The sequence below is a fragment of the Chiloscyllium punctatum genome, chromosome 16 (assembly GCF_047496795.1).
Source record: "Chiloscyllium punctatum isolate Juve2018m chromosome 16, sChiPun1.3, whole genome shotgun sequence".
Taxonomy (NCBI): domain Eukaryota; kingdom Metazoa; phylum Chordata; class Chondrichthyes; order Orectolobiformes; family Hemiscylliidae; genus Chiloscyllium; species Chiloscyllium punctatum.
Window position 1 is genome coordinate 74,822,570 of NC_092754.1, and position 13,022 is coordinate 74,835,591.

The 13,022-nt window shown below is 44.6% G+C and overlaps 1 long non-coding RNA gene across 4 annotated transcripts in view; it reads right to left on the reverse strand.

Annotated features, from left to right (window-relative positions):
* LOC140487213 (uncharacterized) overlaps positions 1–12,191 on the reverse strand; it is a 33,878-nt gene extending 21,687 nt beyond the window's left edge. For 2 of the 4 annotated variants that reach the window (XR_011962767.1, XR_011962766.1), the window contains exons 1-3: positions 12,082–12,191; positions 10,975–11,091; positions 4,571–4,655 (exon numbers count right to left, since the gene is read on the reverse strand). This is a non-coding gene — a long non-coding RNA (uncharacterized lncRNA). Of the gene's footprint in view, positions 1–2,370; positions 3,241–4,353; positions 4,489–4,570; positions 4,656–10,974; positions 11,092–12,081 lie in introns of those variants that run through there. The other 2 variants (XR_011962768.1, XR_011962765.1) reach the window with 2 other exon arrangements.
* Between the last annotated feature and the right edge of the window lie 831 nt (positions 12,192–13,022).

The window sequence follows — 13,022 nt, forward strand, 5'->3', positions numbered from 1 at the left end:
AATTACCCTCTGAAATGGCTGAGCAAGCTACTCAGCTCAAGGTCAGCTCGGGTTGGGCAAGAAAGGCTGGTCAGCCAGAGACATCCACATCCCATACCTGATTTAATAAATAATCCATTAGGATGGTCCCACTGGAACTGTGCTGGGACCAGTGTCCTGGCCAATAATGTCAGTAGGTTTATGGACAGGGCTTTAAACTGACAGAGAGGATGCAGGGTTCAGGAGAAAGGAGCTTTCCAAATCCAAAGAGAAAAGGTGACACATCGGAACAGCATGGGAATGTGGCCCGAAGACAAGCAGAAAGGGACAGGATGTGACAAAGTTTAACTCAAGTCGCACAATAGTGAATTGGTTTTTGACAGGAAGTTGTGGGAAAGAGCAATTTTTTTTTGGAATTGACAAAGTCTCATCAATAAGGTCGATGGATTTGTGACCCAAAGTTAAAAGACATTTAGACACCAGGGAGACATGGTTTCCGGGCGAACAAAAGATGGAACATAAATATTCAATGATCCACAACCTTGCAGAAACTCAGGCGAAATGGGCAATACTAACAATAATGGATAACAACGGCATTACAGAGAAATCATTTGGCCTCAGATCATGAAGTAGAGTCAGCCAGTAGTCAAATTCTGGCCATAACTTGCCAAGGACACAAGCAGCAGAACAGTTTTAGCCACAGAACAGCATTTCATTGCTCATCACTGCATTGCACAGGAATTCATTGGAATTTTTTAAACAAATGTATTGTGATAATTTTGGGAAAGTTCAATATTCGCATCATCTGGGACAATCACACAGATAAGTGTGATATTGGAAGGGGAGTAAAGAGATTTTTTTCAGTGTTTCTTTGAATAACACACTGTGCAACTGGCTAGGGATGTAACTATCTCAGATAAATGGTTGTAAGATGAAACTTAGTGAATGAGTCACGTCACCTGGAGAGATCCTCTGGGAAATTGCGATAAAGTGCAATTTAAATTAATTTCAAGCATTTCAGTGAATCACAAAGGCCAAGCTACAACTAGAAACAAAAATAGCCAATCACATAAGTTTGACAGTAGAACTGACCATGGTTAACAGGCTCAATGGACTGAAATATGTGTCTGTAAATGAACAGTGGAAAACGTTTGAAAGAACAGTGTAAAACACTCAACAAAAGAACATTTCATTGAAACAGACAAATCCTCAGCAAGAAATTCCCACCGGTCCCTCACTCAGAACAAAATGGATCATATTAGATTATGAGGTGGAGAAGGTCACCAAAAAGTACTTAAAATCCTAAAGGGAGAGTGTGTTTTAGGAGTAAGTTTTAAAGAGATTGCAAAGGGTCTGCTAGCAGGGGGAGGGCTGTGGGAAGGGGAATCATTATCAGCGTTTAATGTCACGACAGGATCAGGGAGAGACGAATGTGCTGAGAGTGTTACAGAGAGTCATCAGGGCCTGAACAGTGTTACAAAGACAGTACGGATTGCTGCAGCTGGAGGGGTTTGCAGCAATGTGGAGGGACATATGAGGGAGTGAATCAACCAGTTGCTAATCAAAAAAACAACACTTCAGTGACTACAGGATTAGTCAGACACAGTATTGACCATCCTCAGGCCACAGGATTACTCACGAACAGCATTGACCGTCCTCAGCCACTATAATATTCACACATAGTACTGATGAACCTCAGTTCCCAGGATTATTCACATACAGTATTGACCATCCTCAAGAGAGAATTATTCAAACACAGTATTGACCATCCTCAGGATATAGGATTATTCACACATATTATTTCCCATTCCCAGATCACTGGACTATTCACACACAGTATTGACTGTCCTCAGGCCACAGGAATATTCATATAGTATTTCCAATCCTCTGGCCACAGGATTATTCACAAACAGTGTTGAATATTCTCAGGCCACAGGATTATCCACACACAGTACTGACCATTTTCAGGCCGCAGCATTAATCACACACAGTATTGAATATTCTCAGGCCAAAGAATTATTCACAAACATTTAGATTCGATTACATTACAGTGTGGAAACAGGCCCTTCGGTCCAACAAGTCCACACCGACCCGCCGAAGCGCAACCCACCCATACCCCTACACCGAACACCAATCGACAATTTAGCATGGCCAATTCACCTGACCTGCACATCTTTGGACTGTGAGAGGAAACCGGAGCATCCGGAGGAAACCCACGCAGACACGGGGAGAAAGTGCAAACTCCACACTGTCAGTCGCCTGAGACGGGAATTGAACCCGGGTCTCTGGCACTGTGAGGTAGCAGTGCTAACCACTGTGCCAATGTGCTGCACACTAATAGTATTGATCATCCTCAGGACACCGGATTAATAGCACACAGTATTTACCATCCTCAGGCCACAGGTTTATTTACACACAGAATAGAATATTCTCAGGCCTCAGGATTATTCACGCAGAGTATTGACCATCCTCAGGCCACAGGATTACTCACGAACAGCATTGACCGTCCTCAGCCACTATAATATTCACACATAGTACTGACGAACCTCAGTTCCCAGGATTATTCACATACAGTATTGACCATCCTCAAGAGAGAATTATTCGAACACAGTATTGACCATCTTCACTCAATAAGATTAATTCACACACAGTATTAAGTATCCTGAGCCTACAGGATTATTTACACACAGTATTGAAGTTCTCAGGCCACAGGATTTTTCACATGCTGTATTGACCATTCTCAGACCGTAGGATTATTTACAAACAGCATTGACCGTCCTCAGGCCACAGTAATATTCACACACAGTATTGTGCATTCTCAGTTCCCAGGATTATTCGCACACAGTATTGACCATCCTCAGGAAAGAGTCATTCAAACACAATATTGGCCATTCTCAGGATACGGGATTATTTACACACAGTACTGAAATTCTCAGGCCGCAGGATTTTTCACAATCTATGTTCACAATCCTCAGGCCGAAGGATAACTAACACTCAGCATTGACTATCCTCAGGCCACAGGGGTATTCACACATTATTGACCATCCTCAGGCCACTGGATTGTTCACACATCATTGGGGCAATCACAGGCGACACAGTATTGATATTCTCAGGCCACGTGAGTATTCACACACTGTACCGACCATTCTCAGGTCCCAGGATTATTCACACACAGTCTTGACTATCCTCAGGCCTCAGGATTATTCACACACTGTATTGACTCTCCTCAGGTCTGCCAGCAACAGGAGTAGATCTGCTAACCTGAAAGGCATTTAAATGGTCATTGGATAGTCATATGGACGAGAATGGAATAGTGTCAGCTACTTGGGCTTCAAATTTGTTCCACAGCTTGGCGCAACATCGAGAGTCAAAGAGCCTGTACTGCGCTGCCACATTCTATGTTCTAGAGGGAATAAATATGAAAGGAGCGAAGAAAGAAGTAAAAGGGATTGGAGGAGAACATTTTCCACACATAGGATGGTGCAGGTATGGAATGAGCTTCCAGAGGAAGTGGTAGAGCAAAGTCCAATAACAACATGCAAAAGACATTTGGGCAGGTACATGGAGAGGAGAAGCTTTGAAGGGATTTGGGTCAAATGCAGAGAAACTCGAATCGTTCAGGGTCTCTGGTCATTATGGACTATTTGAATCAAAGGAACGGTTTCCATGCTGTATGACTCTGTCTCCAGTGATTGGAGGAGGAGATTACTTAGATAAGGCATGTTGTAGACACTGAAGCAAGTTACAGCGACAGGGATGGTAGTCTGGAATGCAGTACATTTCAAATATGTGGAGGGACGATTGGGATAGGAGGAGGTTACAGAGATAGGATCTGTTATAGGAGTTACAAATTATTGAAGACACTGGTCCACAAGACATGCTGTAGATGCAGCGCTGGAGAGTAGCAAGTCTTAGTACAACAGAACTTAAAGCCAGGGTGGTGATTGTGCATGAGGTGGGGATATTCTGTACTCCCCCTCCAGAACTGTATCGATGTCATGTCTTGTTAACAGAGGTTTGAAGCCTTCTCATTGCTTTCTGCTCGGTTGTCGAGACTGGATGAAGTTAGCAATACTGAGGGTTGCAGAGTTAGCAAGGACTCTTTAGACTGGTCACGGTTACAAGCCTCTCATGGGAGGCCTGCTTTCCCCTCTGTTGTCCAGATGCTCACCAAGGCAGCACAGGCCTGGATTGAAAACTGGGAACTCTCGATGCTGTCTCAGTGCAACAAAACTTACAGTGGGGGTGGTGATTGAGCCTGAGGTGTGTCTGTACTGTGCTCTCCCTCCAGCACTGTATCTGTGCCATGTCTTGTTAGCCGATGTTTGGAGATATCTCATTGCTCTCTGCTCTGTGCACTGTGAGTGATATTACCTCACTGCAGGATTTATTGAATGCTCCAGATCTCCCTGCCCTTTGTCTCTCTGGCTGACCAACCATCTTCAATGAGGTGATGGATGAGACACCCAGCAATTGGGAAGACTATTGAATCGGGAACTTCCTAAATACCTACAGGAGACAGAGAAATAGGCAGTCTCTGAAATTAGGGTGATGGAAACACATGCAGAATGGTAATAATTGCCATACTGACCTGAAAAATCCCAATCTCCATCTCTGGTCTGTGCTGCTTCATCTCTCTGGAGAGATGGATTCTGTTGGCTCAGGATCTGGAGTAGCTGGAAGAGTGAGAGACACTGACAGAGGCAGCAATTAAACCCTCACAGTGAGGAATACCAAATGGAGAGATACTGAGTGATATCAGCAGAGCGCAGGAAGATTTCGTAACAAACCATTGTGTAGAAAGAAGGGGTTTTGATTCATTTTGCTTCTGGTGTCAATGCTCAGGGATGGGAAACCTGTGAGAATGTGAAGTGATGGCCTGGTGGTATTATCGCTGTGCTTTTTATCCAGAAACTCAGCCATGTTCAAATTCCACCATTGTAAATAGGTGAATGCATGAGTGGTGTGAAGACTGGAGAGGGTTACAGTGATATCATGTGCTCTCCAGGCTGGAGGAAGGTGCACAGATGGAGAGGTTGGTAAGGACTCGAGAATGTTAGAGACAGGGTGGACTGTAGGTTCTGGACAAGATGACAGAGATGAGGAGCTTTTTTGAGCACAGAGACCGTAACTGTTAGCTTCAAAGACATTATGGAAAAAGATAAGGGTAATGCAGCAGCTAAGTATCTAAACTTGGGGAGGCCATTTATCATTAGATTATCACTGTCATTCAACGTTATCATTAGACTGGCAAGCCTCGACTGCAAGGAACTACACTTGTTGGAGTCTCTATTTGGAACACGGGAGATGTTTAATGTGATGCAGTGAGAATTCAGAGCAAATGTGTTTTGGGAGGAGTGAATGGCTCAAACAGCACATTTAGCAATTACTGATCAAGGGATATTGTGAGTTTGATAAAGAAAATACAGAGCAATAAAAACAGACGAAGCCATTCAAAAGTCTAGAGTGTGTGGGGCAGGGGGGATGGGGTGGATGCTGGGGGTGGTGGTTGTAGTCCTTAAAAATGAACAGGCAAACAACGGTCACAAAATATCCTGAGCTAATAATGTTAAGGATAAGCCACAAGGTACTTAATAAGTACAGTTAGAGTAAGAGAATTCCCAACTAAGCAGTGGGGCCTGTTCGAAACCAAAGGGACAATCAGTGCATGGAGCCAGAGGAAGAAGGTGAGGTCTTCAATGAATACTTCCCATCTGTATTCACACAGGAGAAAGACAGTGAAGCCAGGGATGGTGAGGTTCAGGAACATATTAAGATCAATGAGGAGGAGGCATTAAATATTTTCACAGGCAAAAAGGTGGAGAAATACCCAGTAACAATCAAATATATCCCAAGCTGCTATGGGAGGTCATGGAGCAGATTGCTGGGCCCTGGCGGATATATTTAATACTTTGCTGGCCACAGGTGAAGTGCTGAATGACTGGAGGATCGCTAATGTGGTTCCTTTGTTCAAGAAGGGCAGCAGGGATAGGCCAGGTAATTACAGAGCAGATAGTCTGATAGGAGAGGGAGGGAAATTATTGGAAACAATTCTGAGGAACACGATGAATCAACATTCGAAAGGACAGGAATATATTAGGAATTGTCTGTATGGATTTGCTTGAGGACTGTCCTGATTTTGATGAGGGCAATGCAGATGATGTGGGTTACATGGAGTTCATTAAGGTCTTTGATAAGCTCCCACATGGAAGGCTGGTCCAAAAGGGAAGAGCCCATGGGATCCAAGGCAAGTTGATAAATTGTATCCACAATTGGTGGAGGATTGTTTTTATGATTGGAAGCCTTTGTCCAGTGGATGTAAAACAGGGATCTGTGCAGGAACCATTGCTGGTTATTATGTACATTAATATCTCGGATATGAAAGCAGAAGGAATCATTAGTAGGTTTATCGATGACATGAAAAGTGAGAGTGTTTTCCACAGTGAGGGGCATGGTCTCAGGCTGCAGTCTGATATCGATCAGATGATAAACTGAGCAGAGGAATGGCAGATGGAGTTTACTTCTGATTACTGTGAGGTAATGCACTGTGGGGAGTCTCATAAGCGAACAGTATACATCATGAATGGTAGGTCCTCCTGGAGAACTGAGGAAGACAGAGACCTTGGTGGGCAAGTCCCTGGATGTCTGAAGATGTCAGCACAGGTACACAGTCATTATGTAAATGGCCCAACTGGAGAATGGGGCTAAACCTGACCTCCCCTTGGGAAACAAGGTAGGGAACAGGACTGAGGTGTTAGTGGGGGAGCACTTTGGAAAGTCACCACAATTGTTTGAAAATAGCAATGGAAAAGGACAGGCCTGGTCCACAAGTTCAAGTTATACCACGGAGCAAGATAGTATTAGACATAATGTGGGCGGCACAGTGGCACAGGTGGGCGGCACGGTGGCACAGCGTGGGCAGCACGGTGGCACAGCGTGGGCAGCACGGTGGCACAGTGGTTAGCACTGCTGCCTCACAGCGCCAGAGACCCGGGTTCAATTCCCGCCTCAGGCGACTAACTGTGTGGAGTTTGCACGTTCTCCCCGTGTCTGCGTGGGTTTCCTCCGGGTGCTCCGGTTTCCTCCCACAGTCCAAAGATGTGCAGGTCAGGTGAATTGGCCATGCTAAAATTGCCCGTAGTGTTAGGTAAGGGGTAGATGTAGGGGTATGGGTGGGTTGTGCTTCGGCGGGGCGGTGTGGACTTGTTGGGCCGAAGGGCCTGTTTCCACACTGTAAGTAATCTAATCTAATCTAATAAATTTTAAAAGTAGATCTGGGAGGCTATTTGCAGGTAAAGGGAAGTCTGGGCAAATAGGAATATTTTAAAACCAAGATAAAAGGAGCGTTCAGCGCCAGTGTGTTCCTGTTAGTGTGCAGCTCAATGCTGACTGAATTAGGAAACACTGGCTGAGTTTCGAGGCTCTGGTCAAGAAAACAGGAGGGCACATAACTGGCTGACTCAAGTGAATCCCTTCAGGAGCATCGGGGCTGTAGAAATACTCTTAGGATGGAAATCAGGAACGTAAAGAGAGAGCATAAGATAGCTTTGGCAGAGAAAGTTAAGGAGAATTGAAAGAGATTCTATAAGTGTATTAAGAGCAAAAGAAGAGTGAGGGACAAAACAGTTATCCATAATGATCAATGAAGCCAACAATGTGGTCAACTACAGGATCCGAAACAAATATTTCACTTTGGAACTTACTGTGGATAAAGACTGGGGCGCTCGGGGGACTAAACCATGTTTGTCCTGACTACTATTAGAATACTGTGTGCAATTCAGGTCTCAATGCCATCGGGAGGATGTTGTGCAACATGAAAGGTTCAGAAGAAATGAACAAGGATTCTTCCAGGGTTGAAGGGTTTGCTCTTCAGGGAAAAGCCTGAATAAGCTGGGGCTGTTTTCACTTGAACATGGGAGGCTGAGGAGTTACCTCATAAAGGTGTTTAAAATCATGATGATCATCGATAGGGTCAATAGACTAGGTCTTTTTCCCAGGCTGGGGGATTCCAAACCGACAGGGCATCGCTTTAAAGTGCGAGGGGAACGTTTCGAAGGGACCTAAAGGAAAACTGGTTCTGGCAGAGTCTATGGAATAAACTGCCAGAGGAAATAGTGCAGGCTGATAGAAATACATTTTATATGATGGGTATATGAATAAAAAGGGTTTAGAGGGATATTGGCAAAATTGTGGCAAATGTGACTAGATACAACATGCAGGAGTTGGTCTGAAGGGCCTGTTTCCGTGCTATACGTCTCTATGACTCAACGTCTTGAAATGAGTCCACATTATCGAAGAGGAGGTGCTGGAGGTTTTAAACCACAAAGGTAGATAAATCCCCAGGCCCTGATTAAATGTATCTCAGGACATTGTGGGAAGCTGGTGAAGAAATTGTAGGCCCCCTAGCAAAGATATTTGTACCATGTGTGATAGGCAGGTAGACTGGAGGGTGGCATTGTGGACAGTGAAGAAGGTTTTCTGAGATTACAAAGGGATCCTGATGAAATGCGTGAATGGCTGAAAAACTGTAGATGGAGTTCAATCTGTATAATGCGAGGGAATGCATTTGGTACAACAAACACAGGCAGGGCCTATACAATTAATGGTAGGACCTTCAGTAGTGTTGTAGAACAGAGGGACCTCGAGGTATAGGTACATAATTCTTTGAAGTTTGCAGCATGGAGACAGGATAGTTAAAAAGGGACTTGCCACACTTGCTTTCATTACTTTGGATATAGGAGTTGTGAAGTCGCATTGAGATTATACAGGCCATTGGTGAGTCCACTTCTGGAATACTGTGTTCAGTTCAGGTCACCCAGTTATCGGAAGGATATTATTAAGCTCGAAAGGGTTCAGATGAGATTTACTGGAATGTGGCTGGGTATGGAAGTTTTCAGTTCTAAAGAAAGGCTGAATAGGTTGGTATTTTTTTCATTGAAACCTGAATGTTGACAGATGACCTCGTAGAAGTTTATAAAATAATGAGGGGAATAGATAGAGTTAATGGGAGCTGTTTTTTTTTCCCAAGGACAGGGGAGTTTCAAGACGAGAAGCTACATTTTTAAGTGTAAGAGGAGACACATTTAAAAAAAAGTCGTGAGGGTCACATTGTTACACAGAGGGTGGATTGCGTGTGGAATGAACTTCCCAAGGAAGGGGTGAATGTGGGGACAATTACAATGTTTAAAAGACATTAGGATTAGTACATGAATAGGAAAGGTTTGAAGGGATAGGATCAAGGTACAGGCAGGTGGGACAAGATCAGTTTTAGAGTATGGTTAGCATTGACCGAACAGTGCGGTCTGACTCTCTGACTATGATTATAATGTTGTGTCATTAATTAACAAAGGCTGCAAGAGGAAGCCAGGAAACTACAGACTGATGAGCCAGACATCAGAGTGCGTCAGTTGTTGGAGGTCATTCTGAGAGGTAGGTGGTATTTGGAACGACAAAGACTGATTACGGCAACCAGTATGGCTTTGTGCGTGGGAAAACATGCCTCACAAATTTGACTTGAAGATAGATGAAGGCAGAGCAACAGACGTTGTTTCTGGTTTCAGCAACCCTTGTTCAGGGTGTAGCATGATACATTGGTTAGTAAGGTTAGGTCACAAGGGATCAGGGAGACCTAGCCAACTGGATACAAAATGGGATGACAGTGAGAGACAGAGGGTGGTGGGAGAGGGTTGTTGTTCAGACTGGGGCCTCTGACCAGCAGTGTGCTGTAAGGATTGGTGCTGGGACCACTGTTGTGCACCACTTACATAAACAATCTGAGTGAAAAGGTAGCAGTCCCTGTTAGCATTTTTGCAGATACCAAGAATAGTGGAAGAGTGGGCAGGGAATATAGGTATCGAAGGGGATGTTAATCAACTGGGCCAGTGGGCTAAGGAATGAAAGATGAAATTTAATTCAGGTGTTCGATTTAGTTCAGACAAACCAGGGAGGACTAAAACAGTTAATGGTAGGGACCTGCGCAGTGTTGTCAAACAGAGGGAGATCAAGGGGTGCAGTTACATTGTTCCTTGGAAGTGGCATCACAGGGGGACAGGGAGGGGAAAGCAGCATTTGGCACACTTGTCATCAGTGGCCAGAACATTGAGTACATGAGTTGGAGATATTTGTAACATTGTCGTCAATAATTCTCATGGGCAGAGGTGGCCACGGATTGACCTTATAAAGGTGTATGAAACAATGTAGGGCTTAAGTAAGGTGAATTGCGAAGGGTAGGTGAGTCCAAATCTAGAGCCACAAACGTGTGGTGAGAGAGCAAGGATTTAAAGAGGGAGCTGAGGGGCAACATTTTCCACAGAGAATGGTGCATAGATGGAATGGACTGCCAGAGGAAATGGTGAAATCAAGTATAATTACAACATGGAAATGACACTTGGTCAGGTACATGGAGAGGAGAAGATTGGAAGGGATATAGGCCAAACACAGGCAAATGCAACTCATTCCATTTAGGAAACATCAAACAAAGAGTAATGCAGCACAGAAACAGACCTAATGTCTTCAGTTGTTGTTGGAGGAGACTATCGAGACAAGGCATGTTTGTAGAGACTGAAGCAAGTTACAGGTCGTCTGGACTGGAGGTTTCAAATATGTCAAGAAATTGGTGAGAGGTGAGGAGATGACAGAGATAGGAACTGTTATAGGAGTTAGAATGATTGAAGACACTGGTCCACAAGATGAGCCATAGATGCAGTGTTGGAGAGGGAATAGGGAACAGGAAGATCCCAGGCAGCATTACCATTCTCTCATTGCAGGCCTGTTTTCCCCTCTGTTGTCCTGGTGCTCAACAAGACAGCACACGCCTGGATTGAAAACTGGGAACTCCCGATGCTGTCTCAGTACAATAAAACTTAAAGTAGAAGTGGTGATTGAGCCTGAGGCGAGTCTGCTCCCCCTCCAGCACTATATCTATGTCATGGCCTGTTAGCTGATGTTTGGAGCCCTCTCATTGCTCTTTGCTCTGTGCACTGTGAGTAATCTTACCTGGCGGCAGGATTTATATAAGGCTCCTGACCTCCCTGACCTTTTTCTCTCTGGCTGACCAAACATCTTCCCAACCAGCAGTTGGCACGTCTATTGAGTCAGTAACTCCTTTAGTACCTGTAGAAGACACAGAATTAGGCAGAATGGGAAATTAGACTGATGCTTGTGAGGGTTACATATGTAAAATGGCACTGAGCCCCACAGAGATCTGGAAAATCCCAGTCTCCATTCCTGGCCTGTACTGCGTCATCTCTCTGGAGTGGAGAATTCTGTTGGCTCAGGATCTGGAGTAGCTGCAAGAGTGAGAGACGCTGACAGAGGCAGCAATTAGACCCACACAGTGAGGGACCGCACAAGGAGAGATACTGAGTGACATCACCAGAGTTCAGCATCAAATAATTGTGCACAAAGAAAGGGTTTTGATTCATGTTGTACTGGAATGCGCAACCTGTGAGCAGACGAAGTTATGGCCGAGGGGCATTATTGTGAAGCAATTTATCCAGAAACTCAGCAAAAGTTCTCTGAACACAGTTTTAAATCCCGCCATTGCAAATGATTGACTGTGAATTAAATGCTTCAAAAAAGATATAATTAAAAACAGGTAAGTGAGTATTAAACAATTGCTGATGTTAAGAAAAATCCATCGGGTGCATTCCTGTCTTTAGTGAAGTAATCTAAAGTGGGATTGGGATATCACAGGTATTACAGAAACAACAGCTGAGGGAGGGACAGGACAGGCAGCTCAATGTTCCAGGGGACAGATGCTGCAGGAAGGACAGAAATGGAGCTGAGAGAGGAGGAGAACTGCTGGTTCTGATTGGGTGAAACATCCCAGCAGGACTGAGAGAGGATATTCCTGCAGGATCGCCCAGTGAAGCTGTGTTCGTGGAATTAAATCAATAACAATGGGTCTTCCCTTTCCTCTGATTGTTCTACAGACCCCGAGAGCCCCGCCCTCCTGCACCTTGACCTTCTCAACATGGCGGCCCTGACCATCCTCACTCTTCTCTCAAACAAATGGCGGCCGTGACCCTGGACCACTTCCCTGATCAGAGACCGCCACCTCTTTACCCAGGACTGGAGGGACTTTTTCGAATTTTTTTTAACCTTTATCCGGGACTTGTGAATTCTCTCCGCTCCTTTCTCCCAGGGAGGCTCCCGCACACCGGCTCTGAAGCCGATCGAACACGCTGCCGGAGAAAGCAGCTCCATTTCTCTCTGTCCTGACCAATGTGACACTGCGCATGCTCTGCATTGAAACCAAACTGCGCGTGCGTCTAAGTTTATCAGTGAATTTAGAGAGAATATTCATAACTGCAAAGCCTGATGGGTACAATATTATTCATTAACAATTGTTTTGTCGAGTTATAGTCATAGAGATGTCTAACAGTCAAATAGATTGTCCGGTCTAAATCAACCATAACAGCCAGGTATGTAAATTACTAATCGTTCTGGGAGCTTGAAAAGAAGTTTCTTACTCGAGTTGTGTAAATCGATTGGAAATATGTACGTTATCAGATTTACATTTCAACTACAGTATTTCTTAAAGTCTCACATTGATTTATAAGAGAGGTTTAATGCTCCACTAAGTCGTGAGAATGATCAATCCTGCAAAATATTTTACTCTCAGACCAATCTTGAAGCGTTCACCCCCGAGAATGCTTTGGTCCCTCTCCTCACTCACTCTGGTTGGAGGACCGGCCGCTACTCGGTCCTTCTGTTCCGCCTCTTCCTCCCAATTGCAGAGTTGATTCAGGCGTGACTTAGCAGGCAAGGGACAAATGAAGTTCGAGTCGATGTTTTGTGACGCGGTGAAAATATCCCGAATCTTGGACCGAGAGGCCTGGGTTCAATTCACAGCTTGTGCAGATGTGTGTAATAACAACTTTTAGCAGGTTCTTTAAGAAAAACAAGGGAAGTCAGGAACAGAGTGAAAACAATAGAAAATGCATGCAATGTGGTGGGGCTCTCAATGCTCAGATGATTTGACTCTTTACCAAGCGTTTCAGGGTCCCAGTACAGACTGTTGCACGCCTCTTAGTGCACAG